The 27,768-nt window shown below is 42.5% G+C and overlaps 1 protein-coding gene across 1 annotated transcript in view; it reads right to left on the bottom strand.

Moving 5' to 3' along the window:
- Positions 1-20,481, bottom strand: part of NEXMIF (neurite extension and migration factor) — a 188,005-nt gene extending 167,524 nt beyond the window's left edge. Inside the window, 1 exon segment of the mRNA XM_070759649.1 lies at positions 20,380-20,481. The gene's annotated coding sequence lies outside the window, so the exon portion shown is untranslated.
- Between the last annotated feature and the right edge of the window lie 7,287 nt (positions 20,482-27,768).

Raw genomic sequence — 27,768 nt, 5'->3', positions numbered from 1 at the left:
GAAATTTGGAAGCAGAACACCAAGAAACATAGAAGATTGATGGCAGAAAAAGACCTCATGGTCCATCTAGTCTGCCCTTATACTATTTCCTGTATTTTATCTTAGGATGGATATACGTTTATCCCAGGTATGTTTAAATTCAGTTACTGTGGATTTACCAACCATGTCTGCTGGAAGTTTGTTCCAAGGATCTACTACTTTCAGTAAAATAATATTTTTTCATGTTGCTTTTGATCTTTCCCACAACTAACCTCAGATTGTGCCCCCTTGTTCTTGTGTCCACTTTCCTATTAAAAACACTTCCCTCCTGAACCTTATTTAACTCTTTGACATATTTAAATGTTTCTTCATGTCCCCCCTTTCCCTTCTGTCCTCCAGACTATACAGATTGAGTTCATGAAGTCTTTCCTGATAAGTTTTATGCTTAAGACCTTCCACCATTCTTGTAGCCCGTCTTTGGACCTGTTCAATTTTGTCAATATCTTTTTGTAGGTGAGGTCTCCAGAACTGAACACAGTACAGTATTCCCACAGTACAGTATTCCCTCTCCTTCTTGTGATACCTCTAGCTATGCAGCCAAGCATTTTACTTTCTTTCCCTACTGCCTGACCGCACTGCTCACCCATTTTGAGACTGTCAAAAATCACTACCCCTAAATCCTTCTCTTCTGAAGTTTTTGCTAACACAGAACTGCCAATACAATACTCAGATTGAGGATTCCTTTTCCCCAAGTGCATCATTTTACATTTGGAAACATTAAACTGCAGTTTCCATTGCTTTTGGAAATGGTAACATGGTTTTGCCCTTTCTCAGAGGAAAGAAGGAGGAAAGAAAACACACAGTGGATAAGCTTTCAGCCCCTTCACAGGATGCACAGATCCTCTTTTGTCTCATTTTGGTTTTTAATATTTGGGGAAGAGGATGCTTTCTAATTTCTTCCAACTTAACGTTTGATATTCAAGATAGACCAGACTAGGAAACTAATGCTATTTAGGTCAGTATTAATTTTATTGTGGAGGTGTGATGGCTCAATGGTTGTAAACGCTAAACTTGTCAGCTCCAACCTTGGCAACTTTAAGACTTTTGGACTTCAACTCCCAGAATTCCTCTGCCAGCAAATTTATTTATATTTATATTTATTTATTTATTTTGTCCAATACACAATGAGGGTTTTAGTGGGTATATATCTATACATGATGAAGGTTATAGAGGAGATACTCATAGTAAAATATATCTAAGAAAGAATAGAAAAGAAGATATAGGAATAGAACATATCAATGAAAGAATAGAAGAAGAGATATAGGAATAGAAGAAAGGTATAGGAGATATAGGAGAGCAATAGGACAGGGGACAGAAGGCACTCTAGTGCACTTGTACTCACCCCTTACTGACCTCTTAGGAATCTGGATAGGTCAACCGTAGATAATCTAAGGGTAAAGTGTTGGTTGTTTGGGGATGACACTATGGAGTCCGGTAATGAGTTCCACACTTCGACAACTTGGTTACTGAAGTCATATTTTTTACAGTCATGTTTGGAGCGGTTAATATTAAGTTTAAATCTGTTGTGTGCTCTTGTGTTGTTGTGGTTGAAGCTGAAGTAGTCACCGACAGGCAGGACATTGCAGCATATGATCTTGTGGGCAATACTTAGATCTTGTTTAAGGCGCCTTAGTTCTAAACTTTCTAGGCCCAGGATTGAAAGTCTAGTCTCATAGGGTATTTCGAGTGGAGGAGTGAAGGGCTCTTCTGGGAGTTGAAGTCCACAAGTCTCAAAGTTGCAAAGGTTGGAGACCCCTGAGCTGGAGAACTACAACCTGGGTTTGAGACCTACGTGCCATATGACAGGGTGAGCTCCCGTTTCTTGGCTCAGCTCCTGCCCACCTGGCAGTTTAAAAGCATGCAATGTGGGTACATAAATAGGTACCACTTTGATGGGAAGGTAACAGGGTGGTGTACAGCCATACTGGCCACATGGGCCCAAAGTGTCTTCGGGCAACACTGGCTCTCTCACCCATAGATGAGCATCAGCCCCTAGAATTGGATACAACTGACAGGGAAACCTTTACCATTTACTTTTAATTGTAAAGCTATAGTAAAATAATCTTGTAAGTCTGACTGTGCTTGTTCCTGCTTGCCTTTGTTTGTTTGTTGAAAGGGACCTTGTAGGTCAGTGATGGCGAAGCTTTTTTCCCTTGGGTGCTGAATGAGTGTGTGTGCACGCTATTGTACATGCGTGAGTACCAACACCCATAATTCAATGCCTGGGGAGGCTGGAAATGGACAGTTTCCCAGCTTCTGGTGGGCCCAGTAGGCTCGTGTTTCGCCCTCCCCAGGCTCCAAAGGCTTCCCAGGAGCTGGGGAAGGGTAAAAACATCCTCTCCTACCCCACCAGAGGCTCTCTGGAAGCCAAAAACGCCCTCCCAGAGCCTCTGTGCAAGCCAAATATCATCTGACCGGCACACATATACACATTGGAGCTGAGCAAGGGCAACGGCTTGTGTGCCAGCAGATATGGCTCCGTGTACCACCTGTAGAACCTATGCTATAGGTTCGCCATCACTTTTGTAAGTCATCGAGTGCAACCCCCTGCACAAGCAGGAGACCCTATACCATGCCAGTCAGATGTCAGTCTAGACTCTTTTTCAATATTCAATTCAATTCAATTCAATTTATTAGATTTGTATGCCGCCCCTCTCCGAAGACTTGGGGCAGCTCACAACAATAATAAAAACAATATTCCAGCAAAAACAAATCTAATATTTAAAAGCACATAAAACCCTATCATATTTTAAAAAGCAAACAACATATACATACCCAAACATAAATATAAAAAAAGCCTGGGGGAAAGGTGTCTCAACTCCCCCATGCCTGGCTGTATAGATGGGTCTTGAGTAATTTACGAAAGACAAGGAGTGTGAGGGCAGTTCTAATCTCCGGGGGGAGTTGATTCCAGAGGGCCGGGGCTGCCACAGAGAAGGCTCTTCCCCTGGGGCCCGCCAAACGACATTGTTTGATTGACGGGACCCGGAGAAGGCCAATTCTGTGGGACCTTATCGGTCGCTGGGATTCGTGCGGTAGCAGGCGGTTTCGGAGGTACTCTGGTCCAATGCCATGCAGGGCTTTAAAGTTCATAACCAACACTTTGAATTGTGAATATGTCGAGTGTTGGGGCATTCACAACCTCCGCTGGCAGGGCGTTCCACTGGATGGTTGCCCTCACCGTCAGAAAGTTCTTCTTTATTTCCAGGTTGAATCTCCCCTTGGTCAGTTTCCATCCGTTGCTCCTGGTCTGGCCCTCTGGTGCTTTGGAAAATAGTGTGACCCCCTCCTCCCCCTCAAATATTTGTATACTGCTATCCATGTCCACCCCGGACCTCCTTTTTGCTAGACTATCCATGCCCAGTTCCAGCAACCTCTCTTTCTATGTCTTTCTCTGTGTGTGAACTAGGGAGGCTTTGACAGAGACATTCTCTCAAGTTATTTTCTTGGCCAAGGTTCAAGAACCTTTTATCTGATGTGGTTGCCTTGGTAGCTGTTCTTCTTCTTGACCTTGGAGGCCTTGGCCAAGAGGAAGGAGAACAGAGACCTGTCTCTGCAGTAGATGGGGAGATGGTTGGGAGAAGCAAACATAAGGAAACAGCGCACTTGGGGGAATAAGTATCACAAAATACCCTATTTTTCAGACTGTAAGATGTGTATGAGATGCACCAAGATTTCAAAGAGGAAGTAAGTAAGGAAAAAAGTTTTTTTGTCCTCCCTGTCCTCCCAAACCCTCTTCCCACCCCATTTTTGCAAAAAAAAGGGCCAAAAATCAGCTAGCCAATGCACACATGTGCACTGCAGCTGAAATATGGAAAAGTCTCGCGTGCCCTCCAACATGGTTCCATGTGCCATCTGTGGCACGAGTGCCACAGGTTCGCCATCATGGGTGTAAAGATTCCTGCTTGAGTGCGGGGTTGGACTAGATCAGTGTTTCGCAACCTTGGCCACTTGGAGATATTTGGACTTCAACTCCCAGAATTCCCCAGCCAGCGAATGCTGGCTGGGGAATTCTGGGAGTTGAAGTCCAAATATCTCCAAGTGGCCAAGGTTGCGAAACACTGGACTAGATGACATACAAGGTCCATTCCAACTCTAATTATAATCTAATCTAGTCCTCAACTTACAACAGTTTGTTCAGTGACTGTTCACTAAACAAAGGCACTGAAAAATGGGACTTCTCTTTAGTCCCACATTCAGAATATAGATGCCCACGTTTTGCGACTGTGACAAGCAGATTCACTTAACAATGTTGTTACTAACTGTTGTTACAACTCCAGGGATCCGCTTAACCACTGTGGCGAGACAGGGGGTAAAATGGGGGCAAAACTCACTTAACAAGTGTCTTGCTTAGTAACATAACCTTTGGGCTCAATTGTGGTCGTAAGCCCAGGACTACCTGGAATGCATTCCTCTATCCTGCATAGAAGTCAAATTAATAAATAATAATAAATAATAATAATAAATAAATATCCTTGATAGCTGTCAGTCAGTGGAGTCTTCTGCTCTGGGTTTACTGGCCGTGCCCGGCAATATTCATGTCAGCCGTGAGCTTCATTTATTGGCTCCCAAGTCAATTAGATCTCATAACTGCGAATTCCAGCCTCTTTTGTGGAGTCCTGTGCAAAGACCTTTTCATTTCACTAAATCCACCCTCGGCCTCTCCGCAGCTTTGCTCACCCAGAAATTCCAATCAAGTAGAATTGAGAAAGTCAATACCAGATGGCAGTGGTCTTCAAACGTGGCAACTTTAAGACTTGTCGACTTCAACTCTCCGAATTCTCCAGCCAGCTCTGCATAAGTACGTGAGTCTTAAAAGTTGTCAGGTTTGGGGACCCCTGCCAGAGGGTTCCATGGCTGTATGAATCTGCCCAAGAGTTCTCTCTCATTAAGACACTTTGTAGAGCAGTATTACTCAAAAAAAACCCCACCACCTGCCCATTCTCCAAAGGGTTCCCAGGTCATTTAGAGAAACCCTTAATGAATGCATGATTTTTCTTAATTGTCTGTCTGTCTGTCTGTCTGTCTGTCTGTCTATCCAGCTCAGGAAGCTCAAACTGCCCAAGGAGCTGCTGATTCAGTTCTACAGAGGAATCATTGAGTCTGTCATCTGCACCTCTATAACTGTCTGGTTTGGTGCTGCAACCCAACAGGACCGACACAGACTTCAGAGGAGAATCAGAATTGCAGAAAAAACAATTGCTGCCAATCTGCCTTCCATTGAGGACCTGTATACTGCACGAATCAAAAAGAGGGCGGGTAAAATATTTACTGACCCCTCGCATCCTGGACACAAATTGTTTCAACTCCTACCCTCAAAACGTCACTACAGAGTACTGCACACCAAGACAACTAGACACAAGAACAGTTTTTTCCCGAACGCCATCACTCTACTAAACAAATAATTCCCTCAAAACTGTCAGACTTTCTACTAAATCTGCACTTCTATTCTACTAGTTTTTCTCATCATTCCTTTCACCCATTTCCTCCCATGTTGACTGTATGACTGTAACTTGTTGCGTATATCCTAAGATTTTTATTAATATTGCTTCTTCATTGCTTATTTGACCCCTATGACAATCATTAAGTGTTGTATCACATGATTCTTGACAAATGTATATTTTATTTTATGTACGTTGAGAGCATATGCACCAAGACAAATTCCTTGTGTGTCCAATCACACTTGGCCAATAAAAATTCTATTCTATCCTATCTATCTATCTATCTATCTATCTATCTATCTATCTATCTATCTATCTATCTATCTATCTATTTTATTTGTATACCGCTCCTCTCCAAGGAATGGGGGCGGCTCACAACATATCAAACAATATACAATATACATATTTTGGAAATCCAATTAATATCGCTAAAAAACTTTAAAAGCTCTAATAACATTTAAAATCATTCATTCCCATTCACACAGCAAGACGTACTAGCGTCTAATGGCCCCAAGCCTGACGGCACAGATAGTTCTTTAAACATTTACGGAAGGTGAGGAGGGTGGGGGCAGTGCGAATCCCCAGGGGGAGCTGATTCCAGAGGGCCGGGGCCCTCACAGAGAAGGTCCTTCCCCTAGGCCCCGCCAAGCAACATTGTCTGGTTGACGGGACCTGACCAATTGCTGGGATTCGTGCGGCAGAAGGCGGTCCCAGAGGTACTCTGGTCCGATGCCATGTAGGGCTTTATAGGTCATAACCAACACTTTGAATTGCGTCCGGAAACCAATAGGCAGCCAATGCAGTCCGCGGAATGTTGAAGAAATATGGGTATCCCTTGGAAGGCCCATAACCACTTGCGCAGCTGCATTCTGGACGATTTGAAGTTTCGGAACACTCTTCAAAAGTAGCCCTATGTAGAGAGCATTGCAGTAGTTGAACCTCAAGGTGAACAATTGTGAGTAAAAACTCCCTGTCCAGGTAGGGCTGCAACTGGTGCACCAGGCAAACGCCCCCCTCACCACAGCTGAAAGATGATGGTCCAATGTCAGCTGTGGATGGAGGAGGACGCCCAAATTGCTGACCCTTTCTGAGGGAGGTCAAAAGTTCCCCCCCAGGGTAATGGACGGTTGATTGTGGCTTTTAGATTGTTTTGTACTAATTTAGGATGTTTTATGTTGTTGTTGTTGTTGTTATTATTATTATTATTATTAATAATAATAATAACAACAACATTATTATTGCGCAGCAGGTAGGTGGCGCAGCAGATAGAGTGCTGTAGTGCAGGCCACTGAAGCTGACAGTAGATCTGAAGGTCAGCGGTTCAAATCTCATCACCGGCTCAAGGTTGACTCAGCCTTCCATCCTTCCGAGGTGGGTAAAATGGGGACCCGGATTGTGGGGGCAATAGGCTGGCTCTGTTAAAAAGTGCTATTGCTAACATGTTGTAAGCCGCCCTGAGTCTAAGGAGAAGGGCAGCATAAACATTGAATAAATAAATAATAAATTATTATTATTATTATTATTATTATTATTATTAATTAGATTTATATGCCGTCCCTCTCCGCAGACTCGGGGCGGCTAACAGCAATAATAAAAACAATATACAGTAACAAATCTAATATTTAAAAATATCTAAGAACCCATTATTTACTTGTATTTAGCTGCCAGCCGCCCAGAGTCCTTCTGGAGTTGGGCGGCATATAAGTCCAAATAACAAACAAACAAATAAACACTTGCAGAAAATCATGGATTTCCCTGCACAACCTGGTTCAGAAACGTGCAAAGCCATTCTTAACCACAACAGCAGTAAAACCTATACAGGCAGGCTTCAACTTACAATCTACAGCCATACTATGATATTGGCCCAGGTGTCAGAAATAAGTTTATTTCTGGAAGTAATATTACAATGCAAGAAAATGGTCTGTAACCATAGGAAAGGCTGATGTAAGCCATAACCAGCATGTATTCATTGGTTCATTAACTGTGCTGCAACCTGATTGGCTGTAACCTATATAAAAGGATTAACACCCTTGCAGGGGTGTGGTTTGTGCTTACTGGTTTGTGGTTTAGTGGTTTGTAGTTAGTGGTTTGCGGGTGGTTGCAGTGGTGGATGTTATAGGAGTTCTATGATAGTGTTGTGATAGTTTATTTAGAGAAACATTTTGCTAAGAAGAAAAGTAAAATATATTTTTACAAGAAAGCCTGTAATTAACTTCAATTAGGTATAGTTGTGAACTGTGGCTATTTGGTGGTTACCTTCCACATGTGTAAAACTCTCCCCCAACACCAGCTACATTTCATTTTCACAGCCCTTAATCAATTTTATTACTATTATTATTACTACTACTACTACTACTACTACTACTACTACTATTATTATTATTATTATTATTATTATTATTATTATTATTATTATTATTATACAACACAGCAAACGAGATCACTATGCTGGATTTCGTATTTCATCACCAGTCGGGCGCTTCCCAAGTACCTAGGACTGCACGATGTAGCGGCGAATTATGTTTGCTGATCCCAGTAAAGTGGCCTTTTGCAATTGACAGATGGAGATTTTGTCAATTCCAATGGTTTTCAAATGTCCACTGAGATCCTTTGGCACTGCGCCCAGCGTGCCAAGTACCACTGGGACCACTTTCACTGGCTTATGCCAGAGTCGTTGCAGCTCGATTTTTAGATCTTCGTATTTCACTAATTTCTCTAGCTGCTTCTCCTCAATTATGCTGTTCCCTGGGATTGCGATGTCGATGATCCATGCTTTCTTTTTCTCCACAATCAGGATGTCTGGTGTGTTATGTGTTGTTGCTATTATTATTATTATTATTATTATTATTATTATTATTATTATTATTATTTGTTTGCCGCCCTTCTCCAAAGACTCAATTACTCCGGGGTGTGTGTCCGGGGGGGGGGGGCTGAGTCTGAAGGGGTGGGTAATGTAATGGTGTGTATGTGTGTGTATGTGTGTGTGTTTGTGTGTGTGCATGGAAAAGAAACTCAGAAGGGACCCTCCATAACATCTTGGGATGTAAAGGAGATGAGGGAGAAAAATGCAGGTCGTCCTCGACTTACAACAGTTCATTTAGTGAGCTTTTGAAGTTGCAACAGCACTGAAAAAAGTGACTTGGAACCATTTTCACACAGTTGGTACAGACTAACCCACTACTACAGGGTTCTTGAAGGGTTGTAGTAACTGTAGACATTCTGAAAACGTTTCAAATATTATCCCAGCTAACCATACATAAACTGCTATGTGTCTAATGTCTTGGGGTTATCTCTACTGTAATCCTTTAATCTGTATTCTCCAATATTCTAGGCTCTCATATATCTTTCTATTTCAATTTCTCTCTGTTAATCAATTCAATGTAATGTACTTACTTTTATTTAATTAATTAGATCAATGTTAATTTTTTTGTATTACTTATAATCAGTATTTAATTAACCGCCCCGAGTCTTGGGGAGGGGCGGCATACAAATCTAATAAATTCAATTCAATTCTTGGTGAAGCACTCCTAGATTTCATCAAGTTTGTTCGTTTATTCTCGTTGCATGTCCCCATATTAATACAGTCTGTACAAAACAACCAACGGAAACATCCACAAAATATCCACAGTAAGTGTAAACTGAAACAATAATTAATACAAGTAACAATAAACCAATACATGATCTTTACAACACTAAAAAAGAAAGCATAATAAAGGTAGATAAAATATTGATGATGAAAGCCATACAAGTAATCTGAAATGAAACCATTCAAAAATGACAAGAACGTGACTATTCAACTGAATGTTACCCAGAAGAAGAAAAATTCCGTCTTTGGCAGATTCTGGGATGCTAAAAGGGATGGACAAGTTCCGAATGTTATGGGGAGGTTATTCCACACACCGGAGCAACAACTAGGAAATACAGAGACCCTTCCTGGACTCCATTCCCTTCTTGGGACCGGACAGGGTACCCTTGAAAGAGGGGTACTGTTTTAGTTACAACTAAAAAACTAAAGAACCAATTAAAATACAGTGGTATCTCTACATACAAACGCCTCTGCTTACGAACCTTTCTAGATAAGAACTGGGTGTTCAAGATTTTTTTGCCTCTTCTCAAGAACCATTTTCCTCTTACAAACCCAAGCCTCAGAAACTGTAACTGGAAAAGGAAGGGAGAATCCTCCGTGGGGCCTCTCTAGGAGTCTCCTGGGAAGAAACAGGGCCGGGAAAGGAAGGGAGAAGCCTCCATGGGTCCTCTCTAGGAATCTCCTGAGAGGAAACAAGGCTGGAAAAGGTGGGGAGAAGCCTCCATGGGGCCTCTTTAGGAGTCTCCTGGGAAGAAACAGGGCCTGGAAATGCAGGGAGAAGCCTCTAGGGGTCCTCTCTAGGAATCCCCTGGGAGGACACAGGGCTGGAAAAGGCAGGGAGAAGCCTCCCTGGGGCCTCTCTAGGAGTCTCCTGGGAAGAAACAGGGCCGGGAAAGGAAGGGAGAAGCCTCCATGGGTCCTCTCTAGGAATCTCCTGGGAGGAAATGGCCGGAAAAGGAAGGGAGAAGCCTCCGTGGGTCCTCTCTAAGAATCTCCTGGGAGGAAACAGGACCAGAAAAGGTGGGGAGAAGCCTCTATGGGGCCTCTCTAGGAATCTCCTGGAAGGAAACAGGGCCTCCACCCTCCCTGTGGTTTCCCCAATCACACATATTATTTGCTTTTACATTGATTCCTATGAGAAAAATTGCTTCTTGTTACAAACATTTCTACTTAAGAACCTGGTCACGGAACGAATTAAGTTCGCAAGTAGAGGTACCACTATAGTTTAGTCTGGCAAGATGCTGTCGGTTGCGTGTAACTGAACACTGGCTGAATTGTTCCATGTTATTTTGGGGTTTAACCTGGCAGACCAATCTATAGAAGCATTCTACATTACAAAAACCAGTGGTTGTTGTGGTTGTGGCTTTGAGTCAACCACCAATTAATTATATTGGATGATAGCAAACTGTGTTGTGATGGAAGAAAATATTCTCTTATTTTGCCTGCTTCCCTCTACCCGTATTACTGAAATCTTTGTATTGATTCTCTCTGCCTCCCTTCTGGCTCATTCTTTTCAAAACGAAAAAGTCTTGAATGCTTCCCTCGAAGGATGTCGGGCGATCAGCCGCTTGAGGAGACCAGGGGCAGAAGGGCTGATTTCAAAATAACCTCAGCAAGGGATCCAACTGAGATCTTGGATAAAAGCAATCAGTCCCCCCCCCCACACGAGAAGAAAGCTATACCCCTCGCCCCAATTCATTTGTATTTTATAAACAGGGATGACACTACGGAGTCCGGTAATGAGTTCCACGCTTTGACAACTCGATTACTAAAGCCATATTTTTTACACTCAAGTTTGGAGCCGTTAATATTAAGCTTGAATCTATTGTGTGCTCTTGTGTTGTTGTGGTTGAAGCTGAAGTAATCGTTGACAGGCAGGATGTTGCAGCATATGATCTTATGGGCAATACTTAGATCATGTTTGAGGCGTCATAGTTCTAAGCTTTCTAGACCCAGGATTGTAAGTCTAGTTTCTAGGGTGTTCTGTTTCAGGTAGAGGAGTGTAGGGCTCTTCTGGTGTAGGGCTCTTCTTTGGACATTTTCGAGGGTTGACAAGAGCTTTACTCATCCTTGGCAAGCATTATGACCCTGGGTGTTTTATTGTCCATCCTGTTCCTAATAACCAATAGCAGAGCATTTCCTTCACTGCAGATAAGGCACTGACATTGTGAATGATCTCTTTTCAAGGCAAGTAGCTCATTTGAAAATTCCCTTCCCAAAGGTAGACTGCCGGTAATGGCTTCCTAAAGGCTCCTGGGAGTTTTCCAGCCCCTCTATCCAAGAGCAGAGCTGGACTTCAAAGTGAAGCGGTGGCTTGAGAGATTGACCCAAGGAGCCTCCTTTTGTTCAGTAGAGCAAACCACGTTGTCTGATTCTCAAGGAAACCAAACCGGTGGCAATGGAACATGTGAAAAGGGGACTAGATAAATTCTCAATGATGCCAAAAAAACTCTTAGGTTTTTGTTTCCCAATATTTTGTCCCTGCTAGGTAGTTAAAGTCCTATTACATCCTGGCCCACAGAAACAAAATATAGGCCACATACAAGGATCACCCAGAAAGTAATGCACCACACTTTTCCCCTCAGCCTACGGTAATAGTACAAATGCGAAACTTTAGATATGCATTATTGGAATTGTCAGGAGTGTGTTTGTAAATTTTGCGTTTATTCCGTCAGATAGCGTAGCTGCAGCGGTGTTTCGAAATGGCATCTGTAAGTGATGTACGTTACAAGCAGCATGTCGTCATTGAATTTCTCACTGCGGAAAAAGAAACGATTGGGAATATTCACAAATGTTGTGTACAGTTTATGGAGAATCTGCAGTCGACAGAAGTACGGTTAGTCACTGGGCACAGAGGGTGAGGCCATTAGAGGTGATTTGCACAGTGCAGAAATGTCTTGGTGACCAGAACAAGGAGTGGTACCGACAGGGCATACACGCCCTTGTGTCTTGCTGGAGGAAGGCCATAAAACGGGACGGAGAGGATGTGGAAAAATAGGGAGTGTAGAAGAAACATCCTTCTTTCTTGTGTGTAAGTTTCATTGCGTTCAATAAATAATTGTTGAAGAAAAAAATGTGGTGCATTATGTTCTGGATGACCCTCGTAATTGCAACTTATTTTTCTGGGACTTGGATGAAATCCATGCTCACATGAATGCATCACTGAAAGGCTATCTAGTCCTCTTTTCACATGTTTCATCACCACCAGTTTGGTTTCTTTGAGAATCAGACAAATGTTGTTTGCTCTGCTGAACGAAAGGAGGCTCCTTGTGTCAATCCCTCCAGCCTCAGCTCCAAAGGATGCAACTTTGGCTCCTCTTGTCCAATTTTAATGATAAACCCTGAAGGATTTGCCTGGGCAACCCTGAAAGCTAGGACAATGACCTCATTTTAATTTTTCCGTGGAGAAGCACTTACTTTGTTCGTGCAAGATCTCAAAAACATCTGCAGCCCTGCTGTAACGATGACCCAGCTACATTTCATTTTCACAGCCCACAATCAATTTCCCCTGATAACTCAGGTTTGTGTGTGGGTGATATAATGGTGTATTTATGTGTGTAAGAATGCCCTTGGGAGAATGGGTAAAGAGATACTGGATGGGGAATGGTCAGATAAGAGACAGCATAGCGCACAGCTGCATAACAGATGGAGAAAGAACCTCAGAAGGGATGCTCCATAAAGCCCCTGACCAGCCTGCAGGCCCCGGTTAAACCTTCACTCTTTAAAAACCCAGACCTGGTAGAAAACTACAGAAAGTCTAAGGCGGAACAGTAGGGGGTTCTGGGAACAATGGGAGAAAGACTGAAGGTGAGCAAACAACCTTAGCATGCATTGAGCACAGTGATCACTAGATGGCAGCAAAGTGATAAACAAAACCTTTATCTAAACTATGTCGCCATCAAACGGTTTTCCAGGTTCCTGCAGCCCAGATTAAGCAATCTTAGTATACATGCAACCTGCAGTGGTACCTCTGCTTACGAACTTAATTCATTCCGTGACCAGATTCTTCAGTAGAAAAGTTTGTAAGAAGAAGCAATTTTCCCCATAGGAATCAATGTAAAAGCAAATACTGTAATGCGTGCAATTGGGGAAACCACAGGGAGGCTGGAGGCCCTGTTTCCTCCCAGGAGATTCCTAGAGAGGCCCTATGGAGGCTTCTCCCACCTTTTCCGGCCCTGTTTCCTCCCAGGAAATTCCTAGAGAGGCCCCTCAGAGGCTTCCCCTCCGCCTTTTCCGGCCCTGTTTCCTCCCAGGAGATTCCTAGAGAGGCCCCACAGAGGCTTCCCCCCGCCTTTTCCGGCCCTGTTTCCTCCCAGGAGATTCCTAAAGAGGCCCTATGGAGGCTTCTCCCACCTTTTCCGGCCCTGTTTCCTCCCAGGAAATTCCTAGAGAGGCCCCACAGAGGCTTCCCCCCCGCCTTTTCCGGCCCTGTTTCCTCCCAGGAAATTGCTAGAGAGGCCCCATGGAGGCTTCTCCCCGCCTTTTCTGGTTACAGTTTCGGAGGTTCGGGTTTGTAAGTGGAAAATGGTTCTTGAGAAGAGGCAAGAAAATCTTGAACCCCCGGTTCTTATCTAGAAACGTTCGTAAGTAGAGACGTTTATCATCACTCCAGCCTCAAGAGAGAGTTCTGAGGCAACCCTGAGCAAATTGTTTATGCAAACTGAAGTACCAGGGCTGGTCGGCTTCCCAGGAAGGTATGGCATACCAAAGACAGCTTTGCCAAGGAGGAGCCAATGACCACTGCAAAGACCAAGGAATCAGAGAGTTAACCAGAATCTCTTCTGATAAGGATAGGAGATCACCAATATGTGCTCCGGATGGCGTCTTCTCATAAGGAGACTGCAAGAGAACAGTTTTCCATGGGTTTGTTTGAGCATTGGGCGACAATGGATCGTCCATTGCAACCACAGGAGACTCTTTTAAAGGACAAATCTCACTTTCTAATTATTTTCACAAATTGCTCATTAACTACTTTTAAGCTATTAGAGAGCTTCAAAATGTCAAGTCTGAAAACACTGGGCGGGTTTGACAATAAGTCTTTGATTTTATTACAAACAGACTAAGGAGTCCAGAAACAATTGGAATATTGAAACCGTTACAATATGGGTTTGGAATTATAAAAAAATAAGCAGATTCTCATGGGTAATAAGAACCTGTTTTGGTTTCTGCAAGACAAATTAAACATAAGAAAAACCTGGGCGCTAAAAGGGACTAAATGTTTTAGAAAGAGAAAAGATGTACAAGCCAATAAAATGATGCAAAATGTAATAACAATAAAAAATATTGATGGAGATTTTTGAAGAACGGAATCAGAAAATAAAACCACAGTACTAACAATGCCATAAATACTTGTTTGCAATACATGTCGTTTGGCTCAGGGCCGACACAATTCTCAACCTCACACAGAGCCTGGACAGAATGCAAATCTAATTTAGACGGATCCACTGGAATCCGGTTCTCAATGCACTTTCTAAAAAAATATAGCGCATGAATAAACTGCTGCTTTGAGAAACACAGTGAAATTGCGATGGCTCTCTTGAAATGATTGCAGCTCTCAGATTTAATTATCAAGGCACAGGGACGGCAGGTTTAAATGCCCAAGAGATAAAGCGCAAACTGCACAATTATTCTCTGCCTTCCCTTTTCAAAATATGGCTTCCAGGCACGCCAAGGTCAGGGGAGATTGACAGATGCAATACAAAAGCTTTTTTCTCTCATTTTAATTACAGACATGCATGCCTACCTCACCGCGTCAGAGCCCAAGACTGGCACAGTAGAAGCTTGGCACCGGGAAGAGGAGCTCACAGCTCTAGGATCGAGGGGGAAAGTCCGCCTCAAATTACACGAAGTCACATTAACATGCATCTTGCTTAGCTAAATTGTCTCCCCACTGTGAGAGAGTCCCACTGAGCAGCTGTGACCATGGCCCACGGGCATTCCAGATAACGTAGACCAGTGTTTCCCAACCTTGGCAGCTTGAAGATATTTGGACTCCAACTCCCAGAATTCCCCAGCCAGCAAATGCTGGCTGGGGAATTCTGGGATTTGAAGTCCAGATATCTTCAAGGTACCAAGGTTGGGAAACACTGACATAGACTAATAGAGCTTGAGGGGACCTTGGAGGTCTTCTAGGCCAAGCCTATGCCTCTGTGGTGCAGTGGTTAGAGTGCAGTCCTGCAAGCAGTAATGGGCAGTCAACAATTTTACTGCCACGCTGTAGGTGTGGTTTATTTTGTGGGTGTGGTTTGATGGTCATGTGACTGGGTAGGAGTGGCTTGCTAGCCATGTGACCAGGTGGCAGTGGCTTGGATGATCATCATCGTTCTTGACTTACAACGCTCGCTGGGATGACAATTTGCTTAACAACAACAACAACAACAATAATAACAACAACAACAACAACAATAATAATAATAATAATAATAATTATTATTATTATTTATTAGATTTGTATGCCGCCTCTCTCCGAGGACTTGGAGCGACTCACAGTCTGCGGGGAGGGGCGGCATACAAATCCAATAAATAAATAAATAAATAAATAAATAAATAAATAAATAAATAAATAAATAAATAAATAAATAAATAAATAAATAAATAAATAAATAAATAAATAAATAAATAAATAAATAAATAAATAAAACAATGCAATGATTAAAAAACAGTTTAAAACTCTTATAAAAAGTAATCATACAGCCCAAACAAACCATACATAATAGCTAAGGGGTATATTAATTTCCCCATGCCTGGTGACATAGGTGGGTTTTCAAAAGTTTACAAAAGGCAAGGAGGGTGGGGCAGTCCTAATCTCTGGGGGGAGTTGATTCCAGAGAGCCAGGGCCACCACAGAGAAGGCTATTCACCTGGGTCCCACCAGACAACATTGTTTGGTCGACGGGACCCGAAGAAAGCCAACTCTGTGGGACCTAATTGGGCGCTGGCATTCATGTGGCAGAAGGCAAGTTAGCGTATCTCGCGCTCTACTTCCTTGGTCTCCCCCTGCCTCACGCTGGGTATCTATGCGAACAGGTGCTGATCAGCTGTTGAGAAAAGATGGGGGAGGAGGAGGACCCTCCTGGAACTCCTGCCGGTGCTGATCTCCTTGCCGCTTTCTGAGGAGGAGGAGGAGGACAGGAGAGGGGATTTAAAAATACCAGAAAGCCAAGGGAGAGTCACAAGGTTATTATTGCCGCAAGATGCCTTTTCATCTCAGCTGGGGGCGGAGTGAGGGCTTTGCAAGGGGAAAGAGACTGCAACCCAGACTGCTTTGCCACGGCTCAGCTAAACTCTCCTTTTCCCCCCTGCTGCTGCTGCCGCTGCTGCTGCGCACTCCTCGCTTTTTTCCTCTTTCCTCCTTCCTGGCCTCAGGAGGTGGCCACGTGAGGCTGGAGGGAAGCCAGGCAGGAGTGAGGGAAGCTTGTCTGAGGCCAGGAAGAAGGAAAGAGGAAAAAAGCGAAGCGCACACAGCAGCGGCAGGAGGGGGGAAAAAGAGAGCCCAGCCGAGACTGGAAATCCAGGAAGCGACTGCTACCGGTCAGTTGGAGCTGTGCATGCAGTTTCATTTCTTGCCTCCTACCCACCCCTGCCTACAAGCAACTTCTGCTGATCACCAGCGGCTAGCAGTTTGGCAGATCAAATCTCAGTAGGGTCCAGGTTGAGTCAGCCTTCCATCCTTCCCAGGTGGGTCAAATGGGGACCCAGGTTTTTTGGGGCAATAAGCTTACTCTCTGTAAACCGCTTAGAGAGGGCTGTAGAGCACTGTGAAGTGGTATATAAGTCTAGGTGCTATTGCTATTGCTATGGATGGAATGGAAGGGAGGGAGGATAGGAGCCAAGGTGGTGCAGTGGTTAGAGTGCAGCACTGCAGGCTACTTCTGCTGATCAATATGTCCCATATTCTAACTATCAAGAAACACCGGGCACTGCTGGTTTGTGAATAGTAATGGAACACACGGTAGAAAAAGTAATAGATAGTAAAGAAACTAAAGTGCTTGGAGATTTGACAGGCGCCTGCCAAATAACAACCTAAACTGCTGATAAGAAAAGAGTATATGCACATTACTGGAAAAATGAGGAAACTGCCAACATAAATTTGGATTGTGCAGAAATGGATAGACTGACATTAAAGGTAAAAGAAAAAGAAGATGCAGAGTATTTTCGACCATGGGATTTAAAAACGGTTGGACAGTAGAGATAGAAATTAGGAGTGGGGAAAATATTATTGTATAAAAATAAACTGATCCAGACTATTCGCTCTTCACTAGGCACTTATATAAGTAATGTGAAAATATATAAATAAACTGGGTTTTTTTTTTAAAAGAAACAGGAAAAAAAGTCTGGATAGTGGATATTACAGTACCTGAAGAGAGCAGAAGAGAAAGAATCAGAGACGATAACATAATACAAAGAGCTGCAATCAGAAATAGAGCAACTGTGGCCAAAGAAAGCAAAGGGACCACCAGGAGTAATTGGCCCCTTTGGGTGCAATCCCAAAATATCTGGAGCATCACTTGAGCACAATTAGCATTGACAAAATAATCACCAGTCAATTGCAGATGGCAGCTTTGGCCGGAACAGCTTCCATCCTGTGACAAGACCTTTAACACCATAAAACCCCGACATCTGTCTATTCCAGGTCAATGGGAAGGGCTTGATGGACAGGCAAAAATGCCAAATTCAGGCTGAACCCCTGGCTGGGAACCATAACACAGGTCTACAAAAAAAAATTTTTTGTAATCATCTCAGTTGACCTTGTATCATTTTTTTGTTCCAATTTCAAAAATGTCTATAGCTTTTCTCTAGCAGGTATAGTTTCCATGGAGCAGCATCATTATTATAATGTATAGGAAATATACTGGGGACATTAAGAAAACAGTATATACTGTATTTTTCAGAGTATAAGATGGACTTGTAATCTCCCTAAAAGTGGCTGATAATTTGGGTGCGTCTTATATTCTGAATGTAGCTCTTTTCCCCCCCAGCCCTAACTAGCTGCTAATGATCTTCCCAGCTCTTACTCTGCAGGCTCTTTCACTGTTTCTCTCTACTAAGAATGTTTTCCAAGCCCTTAGTCTTTGCAGGGCTTTTTTCATTGCTCTTAAACTGCTCCGAATAAGTTTCTTTCCAGCCCTAACCAGGTGATAAACAATGTTCCCAGCTCTTACCAGCTTGCAAGCTCTTTCATTGTTACTCTCTGCAGATAATGTTTTCCAAGCCCTAAGTCTTTGCAGGGTTTCTTCCATAGCTCTACTGACTCCAAATGTTTCTTTCCAGGTGCTAATGATGTTCCCAGCTCTTACTGGCTTGCAAGCTCTTTCATTGTTAGTCTCTCCCAATAAAGTTTTTTTAAGCCCTTAACCAGGAGATAAAATAATGTGCTGAAGCTGACCAGACTAAGGACGCTGGCCAGATGAATACCTGGTAAGCAGATTCTTTTCCCTATTTTCCTCCCCAAAAACTAAGGTGTTTTATATTTATATAAACTACTATCCTATACTTGATTGACAAACAAACAAACAAACAAATAATACTCCGGTGCCTCTTATACTCTGAAAAATATGTTACCACATTCATTGAAAATGTAGAAATAATGTAATAACAAAAATGCTTCTATAACAGAAAGTTTATGTGATAGAGCAAAACTAAGCATATTTTTGGAATCAGCACATCAAACTCCATAAAACAGGCATATTTCCTTTGCTGATGATTTTTTGTGTATGTTGACCAGTGTAGTAGTAGTAATAATAGTAATAGTAATAATAGTAATAATAGTAATAATAGTAATAATAATAATAATAATAATAATAATAATAATAATAATAATAATGGCTTGGAAGTACAGGTAGTCCTCAACTTAAAACAATTTATTTAGTGACCGTTCAAAATTACACGGCATGGGAAAAAAGTGACTTAAGATTATTAATCACACTTAACCACCATTACGATCTCTATGGTCACGTGATCAAAATGCAGAGATTTGACAACTGACTCGTATTTACGATGGATGCAGTATCTCAAGATCATCTGATCACATTTATTTATTTGTTTGTTTGATTGATTGATTTTTATGCCACCCTTCTCCTTAGACTTAGGGCGACTTACATGTTAGCAATGGCACTTTTTAAGAGAGCCAGCATATTTTGCCCCCACAATCCGGGTCCTCATTTGACACAACTTGGAAGGATGGAAGGCTGAGTCAACCTTGAGCCGGTGGTGAGATTTGAACCGCTGACCTGCAGATCTACAGTCAGCTTCAGTGGCCTGCAGTACAGCACAATACCTGCTGCGCCACCCGGGCTCTTCCTTTTGCGACCTTACGACATGCTATGTCATTGGGGAAGCCAAATTCACTTAGCAAATGTTATATTAACTTAACTGCAATGGTTCACTTAACTGGGACAAGAAGGCTCATAAAATGTGGCGAAATTCACTTAACTGTCTCGCTTAGCGTCAGAAATTTGGAGCTCAGAAATCAGAAATGTTGGTCGCAAGTGGAGGACTACCTGTAGAAATAGAACAGCCGTAGCAAAAAGAAAGCAAAGTTAATAGGCACCTTGGGTGGAATCCCAAAACACCTGGAGCACCACTTCAACACAACCGGCACTGACAAATTCACCATCGGTCAATTGCAAAAAGGCAGCTTTTATTGGAAACAGTTTGCACCCGGCAATTATACTTTTAACACCATCAAACAACATCTGCCAACAACATCTGCCTGTCATGGGTCCTCAGGAAGGACTCAATAGGTGAATAAAAAACGTTAGCCTCAATCTGAACATCTGGTTGACCATAATATATCTGACCAGCTTTAACACCTGGCTCTGGGCAGCTCACAATAATTAAAGAAATCACAATCAAATCAATAAAAGATCAACAACAGCAAACAAAGGATGAAGAGCTTAACGTGAGTTGGGGGGTTGGACTAGATGACCTACAAGGCCCCTTCCAACTTTAATAAATAAATAAAACCGAGGCTGCTTAATATGAATATACTGTCTACAAAGCCATGAAACTAGATAATAACCCAAATAAATAATAACAAACAAATATGTTTAGACAAACAAGACAGCTCCAAAAACTCATCAGACAGTACAGAGAGGCCTGAAACCCAAGTCTTGCTTTCAGGCCGGCCTACCTCCCTGGATTGTTGTTACAGGGGTGAAAGGAAAGGAGGCGTCCCTTTACACCCCCTGGAAACCTCCAAGTAAAACGGCAGCTTCTCAAGTCCATAACCAGCAAATAAAACAATGGATAAGAACCAACGGCAGCAGCCCTTACGCTGCTATGAAAGGTGTGCCGCTTTTTCTGCAGCCTTACCGTGCCACCAGGCCTCAGTGAGGAACATCCATCTGAATATACGAAGGCTGCCCTTGCCGCTTGTGGTTCCGTGTCATTTCAAGGGACGGTGCTGAAGACATAGGAGATCTGCAAAGGACAAGCAAGGGGAAATCAGTGGACATGCAGCTCAGGGGTGGGTTGCTAGGACTGCTGCTACTGGTGCGCTGCAGTTCTCTTACATGCGCGTGCTTTGCATACGCGTCCCAGCATAGTTTTGCTTCTGCGCATGCGCCGGAAGCAAAAATGCATTGAAATCTTTGAGGGGACATGCGCGTGAAGAGATCTGGGGGTTGTTTTTGCTTCCATGCATACACACTGGAAGGGCGAGGGGAATCCCGAGAAGCCAATGAAAAGAGAGGTAGGGATAACCCCAAAAGTTTGGGCAGCTCCAGACCTCACCGTGTGGCGCATGCCAATTTCCCTCCAAGAACACCAAGGAATCAAAAGTCCAGCTATCGCTGCCTCTTATCAATGGTCTCCAAAGTATTTGTTTTCATCTCAATAGCATTTCAAGGTCTTAAATAGAAGTATTGGGGAATAAAACGTACATGTTGTAAAGGTTTCTTTTAAAAAATAAAATAAAAATTAAAACATGGGTAAGAATGATGTTATTCTCATTTTTTAAAATAACAAGGTTTTAGAAGAAAACTACGTGCATTCGAGGTAATGTGCATCTTCCAAATGACAGACCAGATAGGAAATTTATTTATTTATTTATTTATTGTTTATTAATTGGACTTTTATGCGACCGGATAAGGTAATTTTACAGGTACAGTGATACCTCATCTTACGAACCCCTTTTCATATGAACTTTTCAATATACGAACCTGGGGTTTAAGATTTTTTTTGCCTCTTCTTCTGAACTATTTTCACCATACGAACCTGCTGCCTCCGGGATGCCCCGCCTCCAGACTTCCGTTGCCAGTGAAGCGCCCATTTTTGCGATGCTGGGATTCCCCTGCAGCATCGCAAAAATGGGAAGTCCAGAGGTGGGGTTTCCCATGGAGGGGAACTTCAGAGGAATCCCAGCAGTGCAAAAAGAAAAGGGGATCGCGTGACCCCTGAGACACTGCAACCGTCATAAGTACCAGTCAGTTGCCAAGCATCATGGAGGATGCTGCAAAGGTTGTAACTGAGAAAAAATGGTCATGTCACCTTTTTCAGTGCTGTTGTAACTTCGAATGGTCACTAAATGAACCATTGTTAAGTCGAGGACCACCTGTAATTGCATGAGAAAAGGGTGTGCAAAGTGTACCCGAGGGGAAGGCATGACTGCAGTTATGCCTTCCTTAGCCCTCTGGACTTCAACTCCCAGAAGTCCCCAGCCAGCATTCGCTGGCTGGGGAATTCTGGGAGTTGAAGTCCAAATATCTTCAAGTTGCCAAGGTTGGGAAACACTGCCTTAGAGAACAGGGGAAGATTCTACACTACCTGAATGCTGAGGACATGAACACTGCTGCCCAAGATTTGTGCGCGATGGGTGCCCAAGATTTTTCTCGCTGATTGCTGAGGTTTGAATTTTTGGGGCTGAAGGAGAACGGGTAATGGCACCACTGCATTGATTGACGTTGCTCTCTGGAGGATTGTGATAAGCCCATGTTTCATCTCCTGTCACTCTAGAGGTAAGAATAGCCTCACTGCCTTCAATCACAAGACGGTCAAAAAATTCTTGGGCAGCATTGATTCTTCTTTTCAAACATCAATTCAATTCAATTCAATTTATTAGATTTGTATGCCGCCCCTCTCCGAAGACTCGGGGCGGCTCACAACAATGATAAAAACAGTATTATAGTAAAACAAATCTAATATTAAAAAGAAATATATAAAACCCTATCATATTAAAAACCAGACAACACATAAATACCAAACATAAAATATAAAGAGCCTGAGGGAAAGGTGTCTCAAATCCCCCATGCCTGGCGGTATAGGTGGGTCTTGAGTAGTTTACGAAAGACAAGGAGGGTGGGAGGACTTCTAATCTCCGGGGGGAGTTGATTCCAGAGGGCCGGGGCTGCCACAGAGAAGGCTCTTCCCCTGGGGACAGCCAGACGACATTGCTTAGTCAACGGGACCCGGAGAAGGCCAACTCTGTGGGACCTTATCAGTCGCTGGGATTTGTGCAGTAGCAGGCGGTTCCAGAGGTCCAATGTCATGTAGGGCTTTAAAGGTCATAACCAACACTTTGAATTGTGACCAGAAATTGATTGGCAGCCAATGCAGGCCACGGAGTGTTGTAGAAACGTGGGCAAATCTAGGAAGCCCCACAATGACTTTCGCGGCCGCTTTCTGCACGATCAATCAATGTAGTGGCGCCATACCCATTCTCCTTCAGCCTGAAAATTCAAAACTCAGCAATCGGTGAGAAAAATGTTGGGCACCCATCATGCACAAATCTCGGGCCCCCATCGCAGCAGCGTTTTTGCCCTTAGCATTCAGATAGCATATTACAGTGCGCACTTCGCCTTCGGAGGGAAACGGAATGAGGATGCTCATCTCTAACCTTCACCCCAACACCAGTCGATGATCTACTGACCCCTGGCACCGCTTGTTCTCTTCTGCTGGCTTCCTGCTACACGACAGTATAGTGTTCCCTCAATTTTCGCGGGGGATTCGTTCCGCGAAAGTCGAATTTCCGTGAAGTAGAGATGCGGAAGTAAATACACTATTTTTGGCTATGAACCGTATCACAAGCCTTCCCGTAACACTTTAAACCCCTAAATTGCAATTTCCCATTCCCTTAGCAACCATTTAGATTATTACTCACCATGTTTATTTATTAAAGTTTACTTAAAAAAATATTTATTAAAGGCAGATGAAAGCTTGGCGATGACATATGACATCATCGGGTGGGAAAACCCGTGGTATAGGGGGGGAAACCTTGAAGCATTTTTTAATTAATATTTTTGAAAACCCGTGGTATAGATTTTTTGCAAAATTCGAACCCGCGAAAATCGAAGAAACACTGTAACTGCAACTCCTCCGCAAACATTCCTCGCGAGAGCTACGTGCCTTACTTTCCGGATAACCCTCGTAGGTTGTGAGTGCAACATTTATTGTTGCATCTGACTGGGTTGTTGGAGTATCCCTTTGCAGACGCTAGGCCACCCAGATGGCCAAAGTAGCTAGCCAGCCTGCCTCAGGCCAGGAAATCAGGGACTGTACTCCTGAAGATAACTGAAGACAAGTATTGCAGAGTTTCTTGAGAAAATATGTACTTCTTTCGTAACAAAACTACACTAACTACACTGTAGCTATTTCTTTAGAAGATACTATACATAATACAGTATCCACATATCTCTATCTACTACTCTCAGTTACAATATTCAGCTACAAAGTCTTCAGCCAAGATATTCTTCAGCAATAATCAACCACCACAAGCACACATAATATCTCTAAGCCACAGCTATGCAAAGGTGCATCACGGTATATACATTTGTCAACCAATCAGGCTACATTACAATCCGTAAATTGTTAAAGTCATTACATTGATTGCAATTCTCCTCTGGAATTTGGGATAGGACGTCAGGTGGGGCCCTGATCCTGACAGGGGTTGTGTGCATGCACCGCAACCTGAGGAGAAGTGGGGAGTCACGCCATAAGCCTCAGGCATAGGAGTGTTTTCTGTGCGCTGGTGCAATTACGAAGCAGCTTTTATGCGCAGTTCTGCTCTTCAGCGTTCTTGGAAACCACCCTTCCTTTCGTTGCGGTTCACTTTGGAAAAGTGGCACTTGCCCCCTTCTCAACCCCTTTAATGCCATCTATACAACTTCCGTCCCTCCCATCGTCAACGCTGGAGAATCTGTTAATTTACTCATGTGCTTTTTTTCTCTGCTGCGGCACTTGGCGTGCCACTGTGGTCGCAATAAAGATCCCCTGTACAAATACAATGACATGACAATAAACCACCAGCAGTCCCCCAAATTAAGCCACAGATGAAATCATAAAACAACCAAGCAAAAAGCAATAAAAATGGATGGCAACCTCTCTAAATCAAAAGGCCCATTTAAACAATTCAATTTTTGTTTATTTCATGAAGACTGGGATTTCTAGTCCCCAGGCAGAGAAGGGTTCCAGTAGGGCAAAAGCTGGCTTAGAAGAGCTCTGCGGTGCCTGGGGCTCTCCAGGCTCAAGGGGGGGTTGCAAGTGAAGGATTGTAGCCCCCCAATCCCTCCCCCCAACCGACTCCTTAAGCACAAATGTGCCAGCTGCACCAGCAGCAGAATGGGACAACTCACCATGGTCCATTGGCCGCGGGACAACTCGCAGGACAACTCAACCATTCAATTGAATTATTTACAATAATTTTTTAAAAAATGTTTAATTTCTGTCATTTAAATTTCTGTCCCTCCTTTGGCATCCTTCCTTTAACAATTCTTTTCCACTATTTCTTTGATATTAGGGTAATTCTTGTCCCATGATGAATTGGCCTCATTTTGTAACATTCTGTCATTTGCACTTTTATAACTCTATAACCCAACAGGACCAACCCAGACTTCAGAGGAGAATCAGAACTGCAGAAAAAACAATTGCTGCCAACCTGTCTTCCATTGAGGACCTGTAGACTGAATGAGTCAAAAAGGGGGCAGGGAAAATATTGACTGACCCCTCGCATCCTGGACACAAACTGTTTCAAGTCCAACCCTCAAAATGTTGCCACAGAGCACTGCACACCAAGACAATTATACACAAGAACAGTTTTTCCCCGAACGCCATCACTCTACTAAACAAATAATTCCCTCAACACTGTCAAACTATTCACTAAGTCTACACTACTATTACTAGTAGTTTTTTTCCTCTCATTCCTACCACCCATTTCCTCCCACTTGTGACTGTATGACTGTAACTTGTTGCTTGTATCCTTAAGATTTTTATTAATTTTGATTGTTTCTTCTTTGCTTATTGCTCTTGAGTTAAAATATAAATATAAAATATGCCCCCAGTTTGGTGGAGAGGTGTGAATGTTGTCTGGTGGCAGGCACTTAAACAATGAGCACATTGTTATATGTTGTATGTATGCTCTATTGTTATTCATATTATAAAAATTAATAAAAATATTTATTAAAAAATTATTCTTGACAAATTGATATTTTCTTTTATGTACACTGAGAGCATCTGCACCAAAGACAAATTCCTTGTGTGTCCAATCACACTTGGTCAATAAAGAATTCTATTTTATTCTATTCTATTCTTATTCTATTCTATTCTATATTCTATTCTTATTCTATTCTAATTCTTATTCTTATTCTTATTCCATTCTATATTCTATATTCTATATTCTACTCTACTCTCTATTCTATTCTATTCCTCAAGTATTGGAAAACTACTATCATATCACCCTTGGTCCTTCTCTTCTTTAAATTAGACATACCCAATTCCCAAATTTCGTCATATAGCTTCCCTCTATAATTTTCACATTCTCTCACGCTTGTTTCCCAGGATTGGGTTCCCTTCCCCAAAAGTTTGCATTGTGATGGAAATGCACATTTTGTGCACATTCCTTCCCGGAAAATAATCGAAAAATAGCTCTGCACATGTGCAGAAGCAAAATCCAAGATGGCAGTGCCCATGGATTGCCACCGACAGAACTAGCTCTGTGGCGTCACCAGCGGTTTACTAATGCTTCTAAAGAACCAGTTAGAACCAGTAGGAACCTACCTCTGTTGCTTTCTCTTTATACAAATAACAGGGCTATTCTTTTAATCATTCAGCGAACATGCAGAGTTTCCATTCACATTAAACAAGTTCAACCACAGTTCCATAAGCAAACTGCACCCATATTTTTAATATTTTTCCAGGTGTATCATTGACCCATTAAACCCTATCTTTTTTTTCTTACAACATTCTTACAGTGTTTATAATTGCTTTTTCATAACTTGTTCCCTCTATCACAGGGGTCCCCAAACTTGGCAGCTTTATGCCTTTTCAACTTCAACTCACAAACGCAATTATAAAACGCTGTAAGCATGTTGAAAAAAATACATCTGGGAGTTGAAATCCACACATCTTAAAGTTGCCAGGTGTGAAGACCTCTCTCTATCACAATCAGGCATGGCAACTCTAAGACGTGTGGACTTCAACTCCCAGAATTCCTCAACCAGTCATGGGAATTCTGGGAGTTGGAATCCACCCATTTTAAAGTTGGCTGGTTGGAAAGAGAGATAGCACTCAAGTTCACCCTTTCACATAACACCACTACATAGAAACATAGAAGACTGCCCTTATACTATTTTCTGTATTTTCTCTTAGGATGGATATAAGTTTATCCCAGGCATGTTTAAATTCAGTTACTGTGGATTTATCTACCACGTCTGCTGGAAGTTTGTTCCAAGGATCTACTACTCTTCCAGTAAAATAATATTTTCTCATGTTACTTTTGATCTTTCCCCCAACTAACTTCAGATTTTGTCCCCTTGTTCTTGTGTTCACTTTCCTATTAAAAACACTTCCCTCCTGGACCTTATTTAACCCTTTAACATATTTAAATGTTTCGATCATGTCCCCCCTTTTCCTTCTGTCCTCCAGACTATACAGATTGAGTTCATTAAGTCTTTCCTGATACGTTTTATGCTTAAGACCTTTCACCATTCTTGTAGCCCATCTTACAAAGCCATGCAAATCTCTCTCGTTTCAATTTCGCTGCAAATTCCTCCATCACCGTGATACTTAATCACATTTTTTTCCTGCCTTGTTCCCCTTCTGCACCTCCTGTCCACACAGTTTTTTAATAGCCATTAAAACCAATCTGTGTTTCTCTGTATCTTTTAATCTTGGTGGGTTCCTTCTTCTCTTGCTGTATTTTAGCTTTTTCTCGCCATACATCTTACACACTACTCACATTTTCTGCAGCAGTTGTTCTCTTGCGCGCATCTTGTTCCTTGGCCAAGACTCGTGTGCTTCATCAGAGTCCTATTCCACCAAGTGTTTTTCTTCATAATTCCCATTAGCTTAACTCCATGCCCTTCTGTACCTCTCTGAGCCATAATTGTTTTCACCCGGTTCCAAGCAGCTCCCACATTCTTTTTCCTTACATGTCATGTCTATTCATTCTGCAGGGAGAATCAGCTATTTTTCATCTCCTATTTATAGTTTTCAAAACTGTTTCCAATTGTATTTTAATGGCTTTCTTTAGTTGGTTTTTATTTTAATGCTGTGCCCTATCAAGAGTCACCTATGGTGGTGGGCAGCTATATAAATTTAATGAATCTATAAATATCATAAAAAAATAAACACAGGACTCGGCTGTGCTTGTTGCTTTTCTTTCTGCAGTTGCTCCAACATTTAATCTGTTTTTGTTTTTCACTTCTTTCCTTTTCGCTCACGTCTTTCATTCTTCCCAAGATCCATTTCTGGAACGGTCCCAAATTTATT

The sequence above is a fragment of the Erythrolamprus reginae genome, chromosome 8 (assembly GCF_031021105.1).
Source record: "Erythrolamprus reginae isolate rEryReg1 chromosome 8, rEryReg1.hap1, whole genome shotgun sequence".
Classification (NCBI taxonomy): Eukaryota; Metazoa; Chordata; class Lepidosauria; order Squamata; family Dipsadidae; genus Erythrolamprus; species Erythrolamprus reginae.
This window is presented reverse-complemented; position numbering and strand designations above follow the sequence as displayed.